Source organism: Ptychodera flava, chromosome 19, assembly GCF_041260155.1.
Source record: "Ptychodera flava strain L36383 chromosome 19, AS_Pfla_20210202, whole genome shotgun sequence".
NCBI lineage: Eukaryota > Metazoa > Hemichordata > Enteropneusta > Ptychoderidae > Ptychodera > Ptychodera flava.
Genome location: NC_091946.1, coordinates 32,218,296 through 32,236,293, shown reverse-complemented (window position 1 = coordinate 32,236,293; position 17,998 = coordinate 32,218,296). Strand labels below are relative to the sequence as shown.

Sequence of the window (17,998 nt, the reverse complement as noted above, 5' to 3'; positions counted from 1 at the left end):
TAGATAACACTTGTACGTTACAATCAAACATTTTAGTGGTGATTAAGTCCGTTTTGCAGAGTAAAGTCGAAAAAATCTAGTTCAAGTCACATAACTATCACGACATTCATCGCAATTTTCGATGGCTGTAAACACAGACAGCTCATCGCCTTCAACTACTGTGCTTCAACATGGCTCCTATGGCCGCACTGAAATGTGGCTATTGCATTGGTGACGACATTCTAAAACGTCGTCAGACGACCCAAACTAACAAGCTGAAATACCAGAAGGAAAACAGGTGTAACTTAAAGCGAAGTAAAGCTTGCGGCAGGGGCCAGAGAGAAAGATCAATAAAAGTTTCAACTAACGATTGGGGCTCCAACACTGTAACCTTTGACCCAAGATTGTTCGATGTTCCAAAAAAGTTATTACCTGGTTAACGGGTGTCAGAGGAATGTAGTTGGATGTTGTTGTTGTATCACAGACATAGGCTGCCAAACTACGTTCGAAGGATCTGTTGGTGATAAAAACAAAGAAAACTGGTTGTTACCTGCTACATATAGCATGATCAGGAAAATGTTTGCGTGATGGAGTTGAAACATTTAATCATCGTATTTTTGATGGAATGGGGAAGCTGAATACAATTGTCTCGATTTCTGAATCCAGAAAATGATGAAACAAGGAAAGAAAGAGAAGAGTATTCCCACCACCTTATTAGTACAGGTGCAGCCAATGAACAATGCAATTTTAAAGGGGTCCTTACTATGATAAGATATATTGTACATGACAAGTAATGTGAACTAACTAATTTTAAGTCAAGAGGGTAATATTTTTAATTAGCTGTTCATAATTTGCCCTCCCACTGAAAATTGTTCGACTTACCCTGCCGCACTCAAACTTCATTTTTACCCGCTCCCCACATGTTTTTGCCTATTTCCCTCCCACTGTGAATGTTTGAAGCTCCCCTGCCCTGTGGCGAAAAAAAACTTGCCGGTTCCCCTGCCCTGGAAAAAATCCCATCGAAATTTTATCATACCATTTACCCTGCGGACATGAAGCTACGCTACCCTGTGATGAAAAAAAATCTGTTGATTTTCCGCCTGCCCTGAGAAAAAAATTCCGCTGAAAATTAACATTCCAATGCAGAAACATACTGCAGTGGCCTTCTATTGGTTTCCATCTCACAGTACATATAGTGAGCTTTGGTGTCAATCGATAGGCTAAGCAGTCTGGGTAACCTTTAAAAGGTATAAGTACTTGCCCTGTGTCCCATCCCCGGAAACACCACGGCTGAAATTCCCCTGTCCCCGTTTTAAAAGTAACTTCCCCTTTCTCGTTTTTCGCCAAGCCCTGTCCCCAGGACAATAAACCAATATCTGCCCTGCCCGATAAAAAAACTAAAATTTGCTCCCCTGCCACCTAAAACTATGTCCCCTGCCCTCAAAAAATGCTTCAGGAATAGCTTTTTTGATGAATAGCTCCGTTGGCTGCACCTGTTAGTAGCCATGAGCTATTTAAATCTTACGCTCGCCTACCTTTGTCACCTTGGTAACGGGTTTCAGAGGACTGTAGGGTGGCGGACATGTTGAACTCAAACGGTTCAGGATATAAAGAAACGCCTCCGCCTTCGTCGACTGCGCTCATGTGTTTCCCCTTTCCTGTGTACTGCCAGTATAGTAGTGTTTATTAATGAAAACGGATGACGTGATTCAGGACAAATAAAGATGGGATCACGTGACGTCCGGTCTTTTATTTCGATTTGACAAAAAGAAGTACTTTATCGGAAAAACTTTCATGACAGCTTTTCCCACACAGATTTAGACATGGTGGATATGGCCGATTTGGCCGAAATCGGCCATACCCACTACTATTAAAATTCATGAGTTTACTTTTCTTGTTTATGCACACGCTTTATCGATGGAAATCTGGCGAATAAGCTATTACATCAGGTTGACAACCCCCACATGTGGGCAGCGAAATCAGATAATCTTTGCAAGGAGCTTCCTCAATGCTCTTTGTAAGACAGTTGCGATTCTGAATAATGTTTATTTCACTAATTTCCCTACAATTACAACACGAACGCTCATCAAACAGGGAAAACTATGCAGAACTAGCAAAGCCTTGTATAATGACATTCGAAACACAGGGAGCATGCAATGACCAAGATATTCCACAATTCTTGCCGTATAGCATGGAGGTACTAGCTCCGCTCCTAGCTCCATGACTAACCATGGAGGTAGAAGAGAACTTTTGCCTCCTTGGACTGACGTACGCGTGACCTAAAAATAAAGTCACGGAGGTTACTATTAAAGTAATTTTCTGCCACGGTATCAACCGATGTGCGATGGTCAGCTATTAGCCCCACGGCCGGTATGAGTCAAGAGTGCTCGGCTATGACTACGCCGTAGCCGTATTATAGCCCTGCCATGCAGAGCGGAGTAGCGCGTGTGTAGACGCCAAAGAAGTAGCCGAGGTCCTTCTTTTATTGTACATGTGGTCTTTGGTCCTTGCAAACTTTGCAGCCACCTAAGTCTGTGTACGGTGATTTGTGTTCGTCCACAGTGTTTCCCTCTATTGTGGTGCAGGGTAACATAGTGAACGGAACATGTACACAAAGGTCCACACAGCATCGTACCTATGGTGCATCAGAAAAACATGAGAATTTTTTTCTCTTTAGAGAGGGATTGAATGCATACAATTAGCACCTAGTTAAAGCTTGTGGCAACTTTTTAGAGAACACAAACTGACCCTGAATCATTTCCGCTAGTATTAACAATCCATGTAGGCACAGACCTTGTCCGTGATGTAGGGGACATCATAGTTTTTTACTCCATGGATCCACTATGTGGATTCAGTGGATTGGAGGGACACCATGAAATTTAGTTTCGTTCCTTTTTCGGCCCAACCACGTGTGTTGCAAATTTGATTGTATGTTTTTCTATATGACCGTCACCAACTTGAACAATTTGATGTCGATTTGTTGCTGTTCTAGCACCCCCTGCCCCCCCCCATCCCCAACGGCTTCTCTATATTGTCGTCGCGAAACATCTGGGTTTTAGCGTGGCGATGGAGTCATTTGTTGCATGGAGTTACCTCCATATTTGTTCACAGGCGACCCAGACACTATTAATAAGCTTATTATTGAGTTATTCTCACTGTTTTCTCTGTCAGTTCCCTTCTTTTCTTCATCACAGTCTCTCTATGCATTTTCTTTTTTTAATATCTGTAGATATTTTTAAAATTTCTTTTGTTCATTTACTTTTTAAAGTGTATTTTAAGTGTCTCTGATCACTGTTTTATGTGGATTTAGACTCTATAGAAATAAATTATTATTATAAATTATTATTATAATTATTATATAGGGACTGTGTCTCCATGCTCTGACTAATTGGAGTTAATAAAATATACGGTTATATAACCTAACCTAGCCTCTTGACTCTTTATTCATTTTACACCCCATTACAAGGACGTTTATCTCTCATAGACACATCTTGTAATTAATTAGTCATTACAACTAATTATGTTAATCCGTGGACTTATCAAGGGTTGGACAACATTGGAAAGATAGAAATGTAAATGAAAAATGAGTTTTAGTAACCTTTCCTATCTTTCGCGATGTTGACAACCCATAAAATCCCTGATAAGTCCACGGATTAACATAATTAGTTGTGCTGACTAGTTAATTACAAGATTTGTGTATATGAGAGATAAACGTCCTTGTGATGGGGTGTAAAATAAATAAAGAGTCAAGAGATTAGGTTATGCTATATAGTCACTTATTTTATTTACTACGATCAGTCAGAGCATGAAGAAAAGGAGAGGAACTGATAGAGAAAACTGAGAAAAACTCAATAATAAGCTCATTAATAGTGTCTTGGCCGCCTGTGGATAGGCCAAGGGGTAATTACAAATGCTCAGAAAAGCCATTTTATCCAATCACATACGCGCTTCGTGAAAGGTGTCAAAACATTGCGCTGATCTAACATTTGTAGATTAATATCGAGAACAATAGTATTATGCATGTGCTATAATCCCGAGCTGGCCAGTTTCTGTGTGTTGAAAAGTAGGAATGTAGCCTTTTATTTCGATTTAATAATAATAATAATAATAATTTGACAAAAAGAAGTACTTAATCGGAAAAACTTAGCATTCTGTCCTCTACTCCTCGGTGACTTCTACGCGTCATGAAATCCCTTTGGCGACCTATATAATTGTGTAAAAAAGCCCCTTCCTCACTATAGACAACTTTCTATTGCCTTAAGCTTGTCAATGCAACATGTTTGCCCTTGTGCCCTTTCTCTTTACGTTTGTAAACAGCGTGAGCAACCGAATCTTACCCTTTGTTTACTGTGTGTTATGACGGCTACAGAAGCCAAAGGAGGTGATACACGGAAGCATTTTAGGACCAAAATACAGCCAGTAGTGAAGTAAATCAACAAGTATATTGTGTCCATGTATATAATAAGTGTGACCCTTTGAATCAAAATTTTGTGTCAGAATCCTGGACTGGTGTGCATGAATACTACATAAAAACTAATAAAATCGGTGGAACTATCTGCTGCCGACCAACCATGTTCGATGAATTTGCTTCCTGTTTTTACATGCTTTGACCTACTTATTTACAAGCAAGGCAAAGTGATGTTGATTTTGGACGCCCCAAAGGAGGAACGTTTCCAAGTAACCTGTCGACAAGTCCCACAGCTTGCTGCCCCAAGTACTCCCTTGTACCGTGCATGGATCTGTTATAGCGCAGCTCAGTATGCCGTGAAGTCAAACTTGGAATAAAACGTTTAAGACTCCTATGCTATTTTAATGACTTGACTGGTATGCAGCATTATATTGAGGACTATAAAGACCAGTCGTGATCTAAGATCACCTAAATTCGGCTTTGAGTGAAGAAAAACAGTGTAATTTTAAGCCAGCCATCGGGGCATACTATGTCAAATAATGTATTAGGCGAAGAAACATCGTGTACGATATGGCCAAAGGGTACAGATTTACCTTTAAGCTATAGGAGAAATATTTCATGATGGTTTGGGTAGGAATACATGAATACGAAGTGTCAACGCATGTACGCAGCCACCTATTCGATTGTAGCCGATTTCATGACTTAGATTTGAAAGACACGAACTAGAAGACAAAAAAAAACTTTTCCTCGGCTTTGCTGAAAGAAAATGCTTTTTGATATTTCGTTAGCAACGGAACTTTTCATTGAGTGTTCAGAAAGAAAATGCTTTGTTAGTTTTGAACATTTCGGTTAATCGTCTTGGCTGAAAATGTCCTTACTCGCCTTTGGAGAGCATTTCGTTGACTTTGCTGTAAGAAGAGCGTTCATCAGTTCTGCAAGGAACAGATTTGTTGAATATCTGTCTCTCCGAGAATCTACGTGCACAGTCAAATGTAGCCTTCCAAGCTTTCTTCGAAATCATGCACTTAACAAGGGTAGCACTGCGTCGTTAGGAACCATTTCTGGGAAAGAGATGTCTTGAATCCATTGATTTCCCACTAATAACCATAGGAGCTGCACAAAATGTCCATCCCTAGGGGCAGGGGCGTGGGTTGGGGTGTCTTGGGCCCAACACAGTGTTCTTCTTGGTATGGTTTCTTTTATTTTAATACGTTTGACTATGATATGTATTGCCAATAAGGATATTGCCAACCTTTGATGTATTGGTCTTATGTAAGCACTGGTTTTGTAACAATTTTCTTTTTCTCCTTCGACGTGTCACGTATTTGTCCCTTGACAATCTTACGCGAATTTTTGTCACTGTGTTGCGTCTATTATCTGATGCGTACGATTGCCTAATGCGCCAAAGTAAGCAAGGGTAAATTACTAATCTGTGGACGCTGTCACCAGATTATCACCGCATTAACTTTGACAAAATCAACAACGAACGCACCAGCAATGTGCTCACCAACAGGTGTCATTGACCTGGCAAGAGTTTGATCAACTCATGTCGGCATTGACTGATAAATAGAAAGAAAGGTAAACTATGTTTGAAAGTAAATAAATATATTACTCGCCTTAGGAATATGGCTCTATAAACTGCTTATAATAGGTAGCGTTGGACATCTGCGAGCAGGTCTGCCCAACACATATGTATTTTTTTCTTTGCATTCATCACTAACAATAATATATGCAGCTATAATAGCCTATATAATAATTAGGGGGGACTTGAAAACTTTGAGGGTATCAAGGGGGGTCTGAAAAAATAAGATACTCTCTCGTGATCGTCATTTTTGTGCTCGTCAACAGGTGTCATTGACCTGGCCAGAGTATGATCAACTCGAGGGCCCGAATCTTCACCTGTGTGACGTAGAACAGGACGGATAAAAAACCCGAATTACCCGTGTCCTACGTCATCAACCGGAACGTTTTCTCTACACATGCACGCCGCGGCAGTGTCTATGCTGCCTGCAAGGCCACTCAGGTTTTATTCACCTGATCATACTAGTGTTCCAGCGTGTTTTCCTTCAGACAATTTTGAGATATCACAATTCAAGACCCGACCCAGGTCACTACCAGTGTGACATAGAGCGGGACTGATAAAAACCCATAAGTTCTACCGGATTCGTTTTCCTGCAGGCTTGCAAGCACAGATCGATCTGTTGCGATCGAATTACGAAAAGTTGGTGCAATTAATTCGGACATGGAAACATGGAAGGCATGTCCTACTAAAGTTCGACTCTCTATAATTCTTTATTCAATTATTTAATTATTTATTTATTTATTTATTATATATTTAGTCGAATAACCAACAGTAGTAAATTCCCAATTACAGGCTCCGCGAATCATAAAAATACATAAAATACTGACAAACACAAAACAAACGCAAAGGACAATTACAAAGAACATACAAATCAGGAATTAAAGTAATTCCTTACACTTGTTTTAAAAAGATTACATCTGTTAAAAATGTCAATACTCGAGCGCAATTTTGCAATATCGTTATAAGTACTTAAAGCATGTGGCAAAAAGGAGAGTTTAGGAACATTGATTCTGGAAAAGGGTACTCGTAATGGTAGGTTTACCCGTAGACTACCTTTAACGTTCAGTTGGATTTGATTTAAATGAGAACAATTTACCGCAGAATGAACACATTTGTACAGGAAGCTAAGATCAGAAACTTTCCCACGATTGTATAGAGGAGGCAAATTGAAAATTTGCACAATTATGTATCCTGATGAACAGTTACGCATATTCAGTTTAAAACACAAGTACTTATTGAATTTCTTTTGAACACCTTCAACCTTATCAACAAGATTCTGCTGCCACGGATTCCAGATAACAGAACAGTATTCGAGGCCGCTGCGTACCAGGGCGATATACAGAGTCTTTAAAGATTTTACATCACTGAAATCTTTACAATAACGCTTTAAAAAGCCAAGGTTACGCATTGCTTTCTTAACTGCATTATTGATATGCTCAGAGAAGTCCATGGAGCTACTAAGGATGACACCCAAGTCCTTTACAGATGTACATCGTGCAATCGGTACTGTATCGGTACTGAATAGAATAATTAAAAGAAGTACTTAAAAGAAAACTTCTTGGTTTTTCCCAGATCGAATGGGAGTGCCGTCGATCGATTTAATAGCTTACGATAGAACGCGCCTCATTGTGCAAATTTGGAACTAGAGATAAACATAACTAATGTTTACCAATACTTGAAAATAGGCCTGTGTTATTCTTTGAGGAAACAAATTCCTAAGATTTACAATTAAGCAGGTGAAAATTTGCTTTCCTCGGAGTCCATAAGCTTCAAAATGAGCCTCAACAAGTGGTAGGCTAAAATAACATTGTAAAAGTTTGAGAGTACGAATATCATTTCAAGAGACATGTTGACTATCAAGATCAATCCGGGAGCGAAACTAGGAACGTCGTCCTGCTTTGACAGCGAGATCTCTTGATCTTATCTGTGAGAAACGGGCTCCGTCTATGAAGACTTTAATGAGTACATGTACCCTGTGATTCAATGGAGATCATGTGGTTGTTAAAGCTCCATAAGCTGAATCTTTTGGCTTTTTTCAGAACTTTTGTTTTGCGGTTATCCTACACTTTCTGCATTGAATCCTTAAACTGTAATTTTATGCCAAGTATTTAGCATATCAGCACAACCAATATGTCATAATCTATATTGTTATTGTTGAAACTTGCATTCAAGTCCGGACTAGAATTCATTTTGAAGAATGATCACTACACACATACAAGCTGTATTGATAAAAAGAATACTCGAAATTTCAGCATGACAAAATAATTAGGGTCAGACATAGTTGTTAATATACAGAAGCAGAATACTGAAAAACTTGCCACAAGTTACAGCTTATGTCCCTTTAAGTGATGTTGTCGTCGGTTATTTCAACTGCATTTCAGTAAAAGAGGAAGTTATAATTCCTCTGAACAATGAAGAAAGGCGCCTCTACTATTGCTGCACACCATAAACACTCATGATCCCCTTCAAATTATCTTCTGCCTCGATGGGAAGTTTGATTTGATTTGGCTTTCTAGCCTTGTCAATCGTCTTCTCACAACACTCTCATTGCTGAAATTGCAAGTCCCAAAAACAAACAGTTTAATAAATATAGTTGTGCCTCCTCGAGCGTCACATATCTTCTGGGATGGCTTCACTTCACTCTGATCGTCAGAAAACGACAAACCAAACCACATGTATTATGTCACACAACTAAAATGCTTTTATTTTTTCACGATATGTACTTTATATTTATATCCGTCATTTTATTATTAAAGCCATCCTTTCCGTGATATTAGATAAAACAGGCAGTATAAGTAGCGGCAACTGATTTGAAATTAAATACAAAACAAAGGCTCGCGAAGTACAGAGGATAGTGTGACGTAAAACATTTGGTCACATCACAGATAAATTTTGGACAGACTGGAAACGCGATATGCCTTTTGTTCCATGGTCGTCTCGGTAGACTATTGGCTTTTCATATTAAAATGAGCTTCAAAGGTGTTAAACTTTTTGAGGCTTTGTTTGTGGTTGATAATTGCACGAGATTATGCGGAAAACGAGGAGATGGCATCGTAATGCCAGTCGCGTAGCAACCATAGTTACTCTGTGAGCTCTCAGGCCAGAAACACTGCTTCACGCCAATCAAAACATAACACGCCAGCAGTTTCATAAACATGTCCTTCCTTGACGCACGTGTAAAAGACGGTATGACTGACCGTAAACCATTGAGTAAAACCAGACAGTATAGATAAAAGACTTTCAAATTTGATTCAAACACACTCATTATATATATATATCCATAAAAATATGAGAGGAATTTTTAAAACGGTAAAACTCACTTTCCTGAAGCTCAAAACACTCCCGTTTTCGCCAGCACGTCAATTCCGCTCAGCATCACACGACAACAACTTTGCCAAACATTCTTTTGCTTAAAGGGGAAGTTCACCAAGGATGATTTTTACATATGTGGTAGCTCTGTGGTCATTTACCCCAGAAAAGCTATTTTCACCATTTATAACTCGCCCGATTTTCTACGAAAATGATAAAAATAGTACAGGAAGTTGCCCATGTAATTTGAATCATGGGAAAAAAGCCCCAAGCTTGGAGCTTGCATCATGTGATATGGAAGGGACCATCTTCGGATGGGTATGGCCCCCACATTGTCCACTCACAGTAGTACAGTAGTAAACAGCAACACAAAATCTGACAGTGGACAGTTTATTATAAGTGATTCACCGTTTATGCAAGGATACTCAGTATAAACAAAATTATGTTAATACGCACAGCCTGGTTTGAGCCTGGGTGAGTGGACAATGCCATACCCATGGGAAAATGGTGCCTCCCATATCACATTATGCAAGCTCCAAGCTTGGCGCTTTTTCCCATGATTCAAATTACATGGGCAACTTCCTGTACTATTTCTATCGGTTTTTGTAATAATCGTGCAAGTTATAAATGGCGAAAATAGCTTTTCCGGGGTAAGTGACCACAAAGCTAGCACATATGTAAAAATCATCCTTGGTGAACTTCCCCTTTAACAATTGGCGAAAATCCGAAAATTACTGAAGGATGCATGGTCGGTACTCTTCGGAAAAGAGAGGCGAGAGCAACCTGAGGCGAGGCGAACATGGATGGGTTACGTAACCGTTTCACTCCTTAAACAATACCCGTTGCGAGTCTGTCCATGTTTGTCTGTGGTCGCATTAGAGGCGATGACTCGATACTGATACACAGGAACAAATTCAGATAGAATGCTCCGCGAAAGTGAAAGACTAAAACTTTTGTTCAAACTTTTCTTAAGGAAACTTTTAATCTTTCTCTCAAGTATTAAGTATCACCATGCAACGTTTGGTATAAGAAAAACAAATAACCTAACCGTTACAGATATTTTAAATTCAAAATGGCCTCCATCCCCATGTTAACTTTATGGAGAAAAATAAAATTATGCAAAAACTAAAAAGGTAAATAAATTATTACACAAACAGCTTTGAAAACTTATCAAATGTAGTAAATACAGTATGTTCGCGTGACAAATTTTCACCTGACATTGTAATTTTTTAAGGTTTAACGCGCCTCGGGGACTTATATTCGGACTCTCAAATTTCTACATTTCTTTTCTGATCAACCGCTTGTGGGGGCTCATTTTAAAGCTCAAGGAGAAAGATAACCTTTCGCCGGCTTAGTTTTTTCGAAAATCCGAAATTTAATTTTTCGCCCCTAGAGTTAATACAGGAATGGCGGCATTTTGAATTTCAAATATCGCAAAATGTCCGGTAATTTGTGTCGCTACTTCCAAACGTTGCACCGTGACCTCCGATTTTTATTGTTGATTGGTAGGAGAATATATGAAAGTTTCACTCAGGAAAGTTTTGAGTAAAAGTTTAAGTCTTTCACTTTCGAGGCGTACACTACCTTAAAAGCCACAATTTTTAAGCTGACCCGTGCGCATTTTCGGTGACCACGTGCATTCAATTCATTGAATGTTCATAGCAGGTTCAGTTTGTGATTAAAACAAGCAAAACCTATTGCGGTTAGGGTTTAAGCTATATTACCGATTATCCTGCACAACTTCGCGAAGTTTCTTCGGGGCGTGTACTCATGATCTGCCATGGCTACGCTAATCCGCCGAACAATGTACATGCAGGGTATTACCAGTCGGCCCGGAATCATGGATTTTTTAAATTTTGTAAAAATTATTTTTAAAACTTTTTAAAGCCAGGTTTGAAATGGAATGTTGTTTAACTATTGACAGCCTAAACTTCAAACAACAAGGGGAAGTCACAGAAATTACAAGGAAATTCGATTCGGTGGAGCGGTGTACGATTTAGTGACCTACGATGAGCAACAAGTGGCGTCGGTCATGATTTGGTTATACACTCATTCCAAGAAAATTTAGCTACATGTATTATAACATTCAAAGTTAAGAAGTTTCCAGACTGTTCTTAAATCGAGTAGAGCAAAACTTTCAAGTCCACCCCCCTCTTCTACTCTCCAAAGGTTTTGACCAATTACAACCATTCTTTAAATAGCCCATATCTGACCCCTATTTTCGTTAGAAGCGCAGAAAGCGGTAAAAGTGGGTCAGGGGACCAGACTGAAGACAGCGAATGCATTTCATTATCAAGATAATGCTGTTTCGCTCAAATCTGGGATTGTCATTACTTCTTTGATCAAACGTTGATCAAAAGTTCATTAATCATTGCTCCTTGGTGCAAACAGTACAGTATTTGGTGCATAGTATTTTTTTCATAGGGGTCGCCTACGTGTTCGTACCTTTGGATGGGTAGGTTTTTTGTTGTATTGCTAAAAAGGTTTATTCTATCAATCTATTGTGTTTTAGCACTACCCTTGACAATCATCCGTACACGCTTTATCACCATGCTGCATTTATTATCTGAAGAGTTTGATCGTCTAATGCGCCAAAGCAATCAAGGGGAAATTACTAATCTGTGGACGCTGTCATCAGATTATCACCGGACTAACTTTGACAAAGTCAACAACGAACGTACCAGCAAGGTATAACAGAAGAAAGGGAAAAACATTCAAAAGCCGTGTCCAGAAAAACCTATGAAACCTGCTTTATGATAAACACTTCCCAATTTTACAAACGCCAGCAGTTTTGTAAAGTGTCGAAACGGGAACAGCTCAATTGATGGGGTCGTCGGTTGCTTCTTTGGGCTGCAGAACGCTTTTCGAAGCCGTGGAGTTGTTGCCTTTGTCAAAATTAATGCGGTAATAATCTCGTGACAGCGTCCACAGATTAGTAATTTATCCTTGCTTGCTTTTGCGCATTAGGCAATCAAACGCATCTGATAATAGACGCACACAGTGACGAAGATTGTCAAGGGACAAATACATGTCACGGCGAAGGAAAAAAGAAATTGTTACAAAATCAGTGCTAACATAAGACCAAGATACCAAATATTAGCAGTATTCTTAATGGCAATACATATCATAGTCAAACGTATTAAAATAATAAACCATACCAAGAAGAACACTGTGTTTGGCCCAGACACCCTTAACCCTGACCCAGGGGATGGACATTTTGTGCAGCCCCTATGTTTTTTTTTGTGGGAAATCAATAGATTCACGACATATCTTCCCCAGAGATGGTTCCGAAAGAGGCAGTGCTACCCTTGTTAAGTGCATGATTTTCGAAGAAAACTTAGAGGGCTACATGTGACTGTGCACGTAGATTCTCGGAGAGACAGATATTCAACAAAATTAATTTGTTCCTTGCAGAACTGATGGACGCTCCCCTAACAGCAAAGTCAACGAAATTCTCTCTAGAGGCGAGTTAGGACATTTTCAGCCAAAAAAAAGCCAAAATATTCAAAGCTAACAAAGCATTAAAAAATCGAAACACTCAATGTCACACATCAGCGCCAGTGGCCTCCTGAGCAGTAAACGTAGGCGTGACATCAGTTTTTAGACCGTCCAAAAATATTTTCCACAATATGGTGTGAAGTGCAGTGTTGAATCGATGGAGGGGCTGTAAACTCAAGGGATAAACAATTGAAATATGTCGAATAAGCGACATCTGCGCCTTTGGTTTATAGCCAAAACGACTCCGTCACGTGAACTCATAAAGATAAGTTGGAAATAAGTCTGAAGATGTGAAGCCTGCCCAAGTTTGCTTTGCATGCATCCACATGCCGTCCAAGGTGTTGGTGTGGGCGAAGGTTTGAGGATAAACAAAATGAAGATAACGATTAGCGGTGAAATGAGAGAACTGAGGAGACTATGACAAACGAAGAATAAGGCCCCCACCATTTATCAGAATAAAAATGGAACCAGGAGGAACAATTCGATAAAGCATTGGCATTACGCCGGTCCAAAGAAATTACAAAGCAAACACAATTACCAAATGTCTGTCACTGTGTCGAACCAAGCTGTATTTGGACTTCCGAAACTTGAATTCATTATAGATGTGTTTTTACATCCGTGGATTCATAAATTTCCATAATACAGCCGGGCAAAAATCTATTGAGAGGCATGATCGCAAAGATAAAGGAAACACATTTCTGGACAAAATTCAACCAATTAATAACAGAGTTTTGTGTAAGCCGATTTTGACGACATCAGTTTGTGGCTATACCACTTGTAAAATGGTACCTTTTCTTTCAACAAAGCCAATAAAAAGTTCCTTTTTTGTCTTCTAGTTCGTGTCTTTCAGATCTAAGTCATGAAACAAGCTGCAATCGAATAGAAGGCTGCGTACATGCTCTGACACCTTGTATTCGTACCCAAACCATCATGACATATTTCTCCTATATCTTAAAGGTAAATCTGTACCTATTGACCCTATCGTACACGATGTTTCTTCGCCCAATACATTATTTGAGATAGTATGCCCCGATGGTTGACTTAACTTAATACACTGTTTTTCTTCACTCAAAGCCGAATTCAGTTGATCTTAGATCACGACAGGCCTAGGTCTGCACAGTCCTCAATATAATGCTGCATACCAGTCAAGTCATTAAAATAGCATAGGAGTCTTAAACGTTTTATTCCCTGTTTGACTTCACTGCATACTGAGCTGCTATAACAGATCCGTGCACGGTACAAGTGAGTACATGGGGCAGAAAGCTTTGGGACTCGTCGACAGGTTACTGGGAAACGTTACTCCTTTGGGGAGTCCAAAATCAATATCACTTTGCCTTGCTTGTAAAGAAGCAGGTCAAGCATTGTAAAAACAAGAAGCAAATTCATCGAAAATGGTTGGTCGGCAGCAAGGATAGAATATGGTTCCACCAATCTATTAGTTTTTATGTAGTATTCATGCACACCAGTCCAGAATTCTGACACAAAAAGTTGATTCCAAGGTTTACACTTATTATATACATTGACACATACACTTCATGATTTACTTCACTACTGGCTGTATTTCGGTCCTAAAATGCTTCCTTGTATCACCTCCTTTACCTTTGGTAACCGTCATAACACACAGTAGACAATAAGATTCGATTGCTTCAGGGTTTACAAACGTAAAGAGAACAGGCAAATATGCTGTATTTACAAGGCAATAGAAAGTTATCGGTAGTGGAGAAGGGGTGATCGGAAGCTTTCGTATACAATAAGATAGCCTCCAAAGGAGAATTCATGACGCGGAGAGGTCACGATGGAGTAGTCTATAGGAGGATAGGTTTTTCCGATGGAGTACTTCTTTTTGTCAAATCGAAATAAAAGACCGGAGGTCACGTGATCCCATCTCTATTCGCCCCGAATCAAGGTCATCTGTTTTTATCAATAAGCACAACTATACTGGCAGTACAAAGGAAAGCGGAAACACGTGCGTGCAGCCAAAGAAGCCGAACATACTTGATTTAGATCCCGATTTAGAAGCATTATATAATTGTACTTAGAAGCATAATATAATTGTACTTAGAAGCATATTGGGCAGTGTCAAGTTAATAAATAGCCCATGTCCATATTTTATGAAGTTTATTAATTAGTCATATAACTCTGAAATAAATGCACAAATTTGATGAAATCCGCTGCAGATACTGATCCGTCAGATATCTGACTGCTGTGAAAAGCATTAAGTAGAATGAAGTTAATTATAGGTTCATTTACATATTTAATAAACTTTTTAATTAGGTATATAACTCTAAAATTAAGGCACCAAATTTCGATGAAACCTGCTACAGATATTGATCTGATAAATATCTAATTGCGCTATGAAATATTGAAGCGTGTCAAGTTAATTAAGGGTTCATTTGCATATTTCATGAACTTTGTAATTAGTGATATTAGTGTAAAATTACAGCATTGAATTTAATTAAACGTGCTACAGATGTTGATCTGTTAGATATCTAATTGTCCATTGGAGCATTGAGCAGTGTCAATTTAATACACAACTCATTTACATATTCAATTAAGTTTTGTAATTTGTGATTTAACTTTGAGAGTACTGTGCGAAGGTTGATGAAACCTGCCACAAATAGTGATATAACAGATATCTGATTGTTCTTTGAAGTGTACCACTATTAATGAAACTGTTGTAAAACACGGGAGCACATTCAGGTCACATCTGTTTTCAGTGAAATTTTGAATGGGGAAGTTTGTCTCGTTGTATTTAGGTCACGAGTAATCGAAACTGGGGGATGTAACGTACTTCCCCAGTGAAAGGAAAAAAAGAAACTGTCACTCCCGCAAACAAACAATCGAAACACTGTAGAGTCTCCAACAGCGGAGGGTAGAGAAATTTCCGAAGGTATAGGGCAATCATGGATGGCCTCACTTTGAAGATGTACTTGATTCGAGAGAAACGAATCAAGACCCTGCGAAAGGCATCAAAAAAAGAAGAAATAGTCTTTTCAGCGTCCACACTGGTTATTAACGTGTACTCTATCTGTACTTTTCGTGTTACCGTGAACTTTAAGGTCATTGTCATTTAAGTTCCTTCTCGAGGCTAATCTAGCCACAAAGGTGTAAGTCTTATAATTATTATCGACATTTTATTGGATTTCATTCGAGACACTTCGAGCTTCCCAAGTCATTAAATGACGAAAACTCACAGACTGCTAGCTCCAAGCCCATTACCCGGGTAACGGGTGTCAGAGGAATGTAAGATGGCTGTCGTTCTGTCACAGGCTGACTACCTTCTAACAAATGCTCTGTTGGTAACAAAAACACAGTAAACTGGTTTATACCTGCTAAATAATATGATAAGGCAAGCGTTTGCGTAATGCAGTTGACACATATAATCTCCGTATTCTTAGATGCATTACGCAAGTTGAATTCAATTTGTCCCGAATACAATTGGAACTAATTTGGGATAAATGGATGATGAAGTAATGTTGGTTCGATCTGCAAATGTAAGCTCATCTGCTTTTCTTTTTAGGTTATACACTTGTTTTTAAGAGTAATTTGTAATATTGCAACATCCAGGTATACAGTACTTATACTTTGAGACATTCATAAAACGTGACAATCCAATTTCCCGAATTAGTTCCAATCGTTTCCGGTCCCAGGGTGCCCTTAACGAAGTAATTTTCGCTCCAGAAAATGAAGAAACAAGGAAAGAGAGAAGAAATTCCCAGCACCTTAGTAACCACGAGTGACTTAAATGTTAGGCAAGTCTAACTATGTTTTGAGACATGTTAAAATCAAACTGTTCGGGATAATAAGTGTAACCCTTGGAATCAACTTTTTGTGTCAGAATTCTGGACTGGTGTGCGCGTGCATGAATACTACATAAGAACTAATAGATCTGTGGAACCATATTCTGTCCTTGCTGCCGACCAACCATTTTCGATGAATTTGCTTCTTGTTTTTACAATGCTTGACCTGCTTCTTTACAAGCAAGGCAAAGTGATATTGATTTTGGACTCCCTAAAGGAGCAACGTTTCCAAGTAACCTGTCGACGAGTCCCAAAGCTTGCTGCCCCATGTACTCACTTGTAAGGTGCACGGATCTGTTATAGCAGCTCAGTATGCAGTGAAGTCAAACAGGGAATTAAACGTTTAAGACTCCTATGCTATTTTAATGACTTGACTGGTATGCAGCATTTATTGAGTACTGTGCAGACCTGTCGTGGTCTAAGATCAACTGAATTCGGCTTTGAGTGAAGAAAAACAGTGTAAGTTAAGTCAACCATCGGGCATACTATCTCAAATAATGTATTGGGCGAAGAAACATTGTGTACGATAGGGTCAATAGGTACAGATTTACCTTTAAGCTATAGGAGAAATATTTCATGATGGTTTGTGTAGGAATACCAGGTGTCAGAGCATGTACGCAGCCTTCTATTCGATTGTGGATGGTTTCATGACTTAAATCTGAAAGACACGAACTAGAAGACAAAAAAGGAACTTTTTATTGGCCTTGTTGAAAGAAAAGGTACCATTTTACAAGTTGTATAGCCACAAACTGATGACGTTAAAATCGGCTTACACAAAACTCTGCTATTGATTGATTGAATTTTTGTCCAGAAATGAGTTTCCTTTATCTTTGCGATCATGCTTAACAAATGGGTAGCATATTGAATAGCGCCGGCGCCACAACTCTCGCGAGAAAATGTGGGGTAAGGTCTTTCGCCTGGATGCATTACAGATCAGTCTGTTCACTTTCTATTTGCGAATTTCACGTTTTGCAAATCTCTTGAAAGAATAAATTTCGTATCTCTGAATAATTGTGTCTGGTATTTAGCTTAGCAAAACGTTGGGTAAACTTCTTTCGATATAGTGAAAATTACTGGCCCGCGTCTTTAGGAACTGCAGGACATCTTTCAGGAGTGACTGGTCCAGCATGAAAATAGGCGGTCTCGGGCAATCGGGTTAGCGTGAATTTCGCACGCTGTTTCCAACTTATCTTTATGAGTTCACGTGACGGAGTCGTTTTGGCGATAAACCAAAGGCGCAGATGTCGCTTATTCGACATATTTCAATTGTTTATCCCTTGAGTTTACAGCCCCCTCCATCGATTCAACACTGCACTTCACACCATATTGTGGCAAATATTTTGGACGGTCTAAAAACTGATGTCACGCCCACGTTTACTGCTCAGGAGGCCACTGGCGCTGATGTGTGACATTGAGTGTTTC

At 39.2% G+C, this 17,998-nt stretch overlaps 1 protein-coding gene across 5 annotated transcripts in view; it reads right to left on the bottom strand.

Annotated features, from left to right (window-relative positions):
• The window catches only part of LOC139119299 (uncharacterized), an 81,996-nt gene that overhangs the window by 22,525 nt on the left and 41,473 nt on the right, over positions 1 to 17,998 (bottom strand). The window contains exons 1-2 of one of the 5 annotated variants that reach the window (XR_011548902.1): positions 1,515 to 1,636; positions 412 to 493 (exon numbers count right to left, since the gene is read on the bottom strand). The exons of the other annotated variants lie outside the window; for them this stretch is intronic. The gene's annotated coding sequence lies outside the window, so the exon portion shown is untranslated. Of the gene's footprint in view, positions 1 to 411; positions 494 to 1,514; positions 1,637 to 17,998 lie in introns of those variants that run through there. 5 annotated transcript variants of the gene reach the window in all.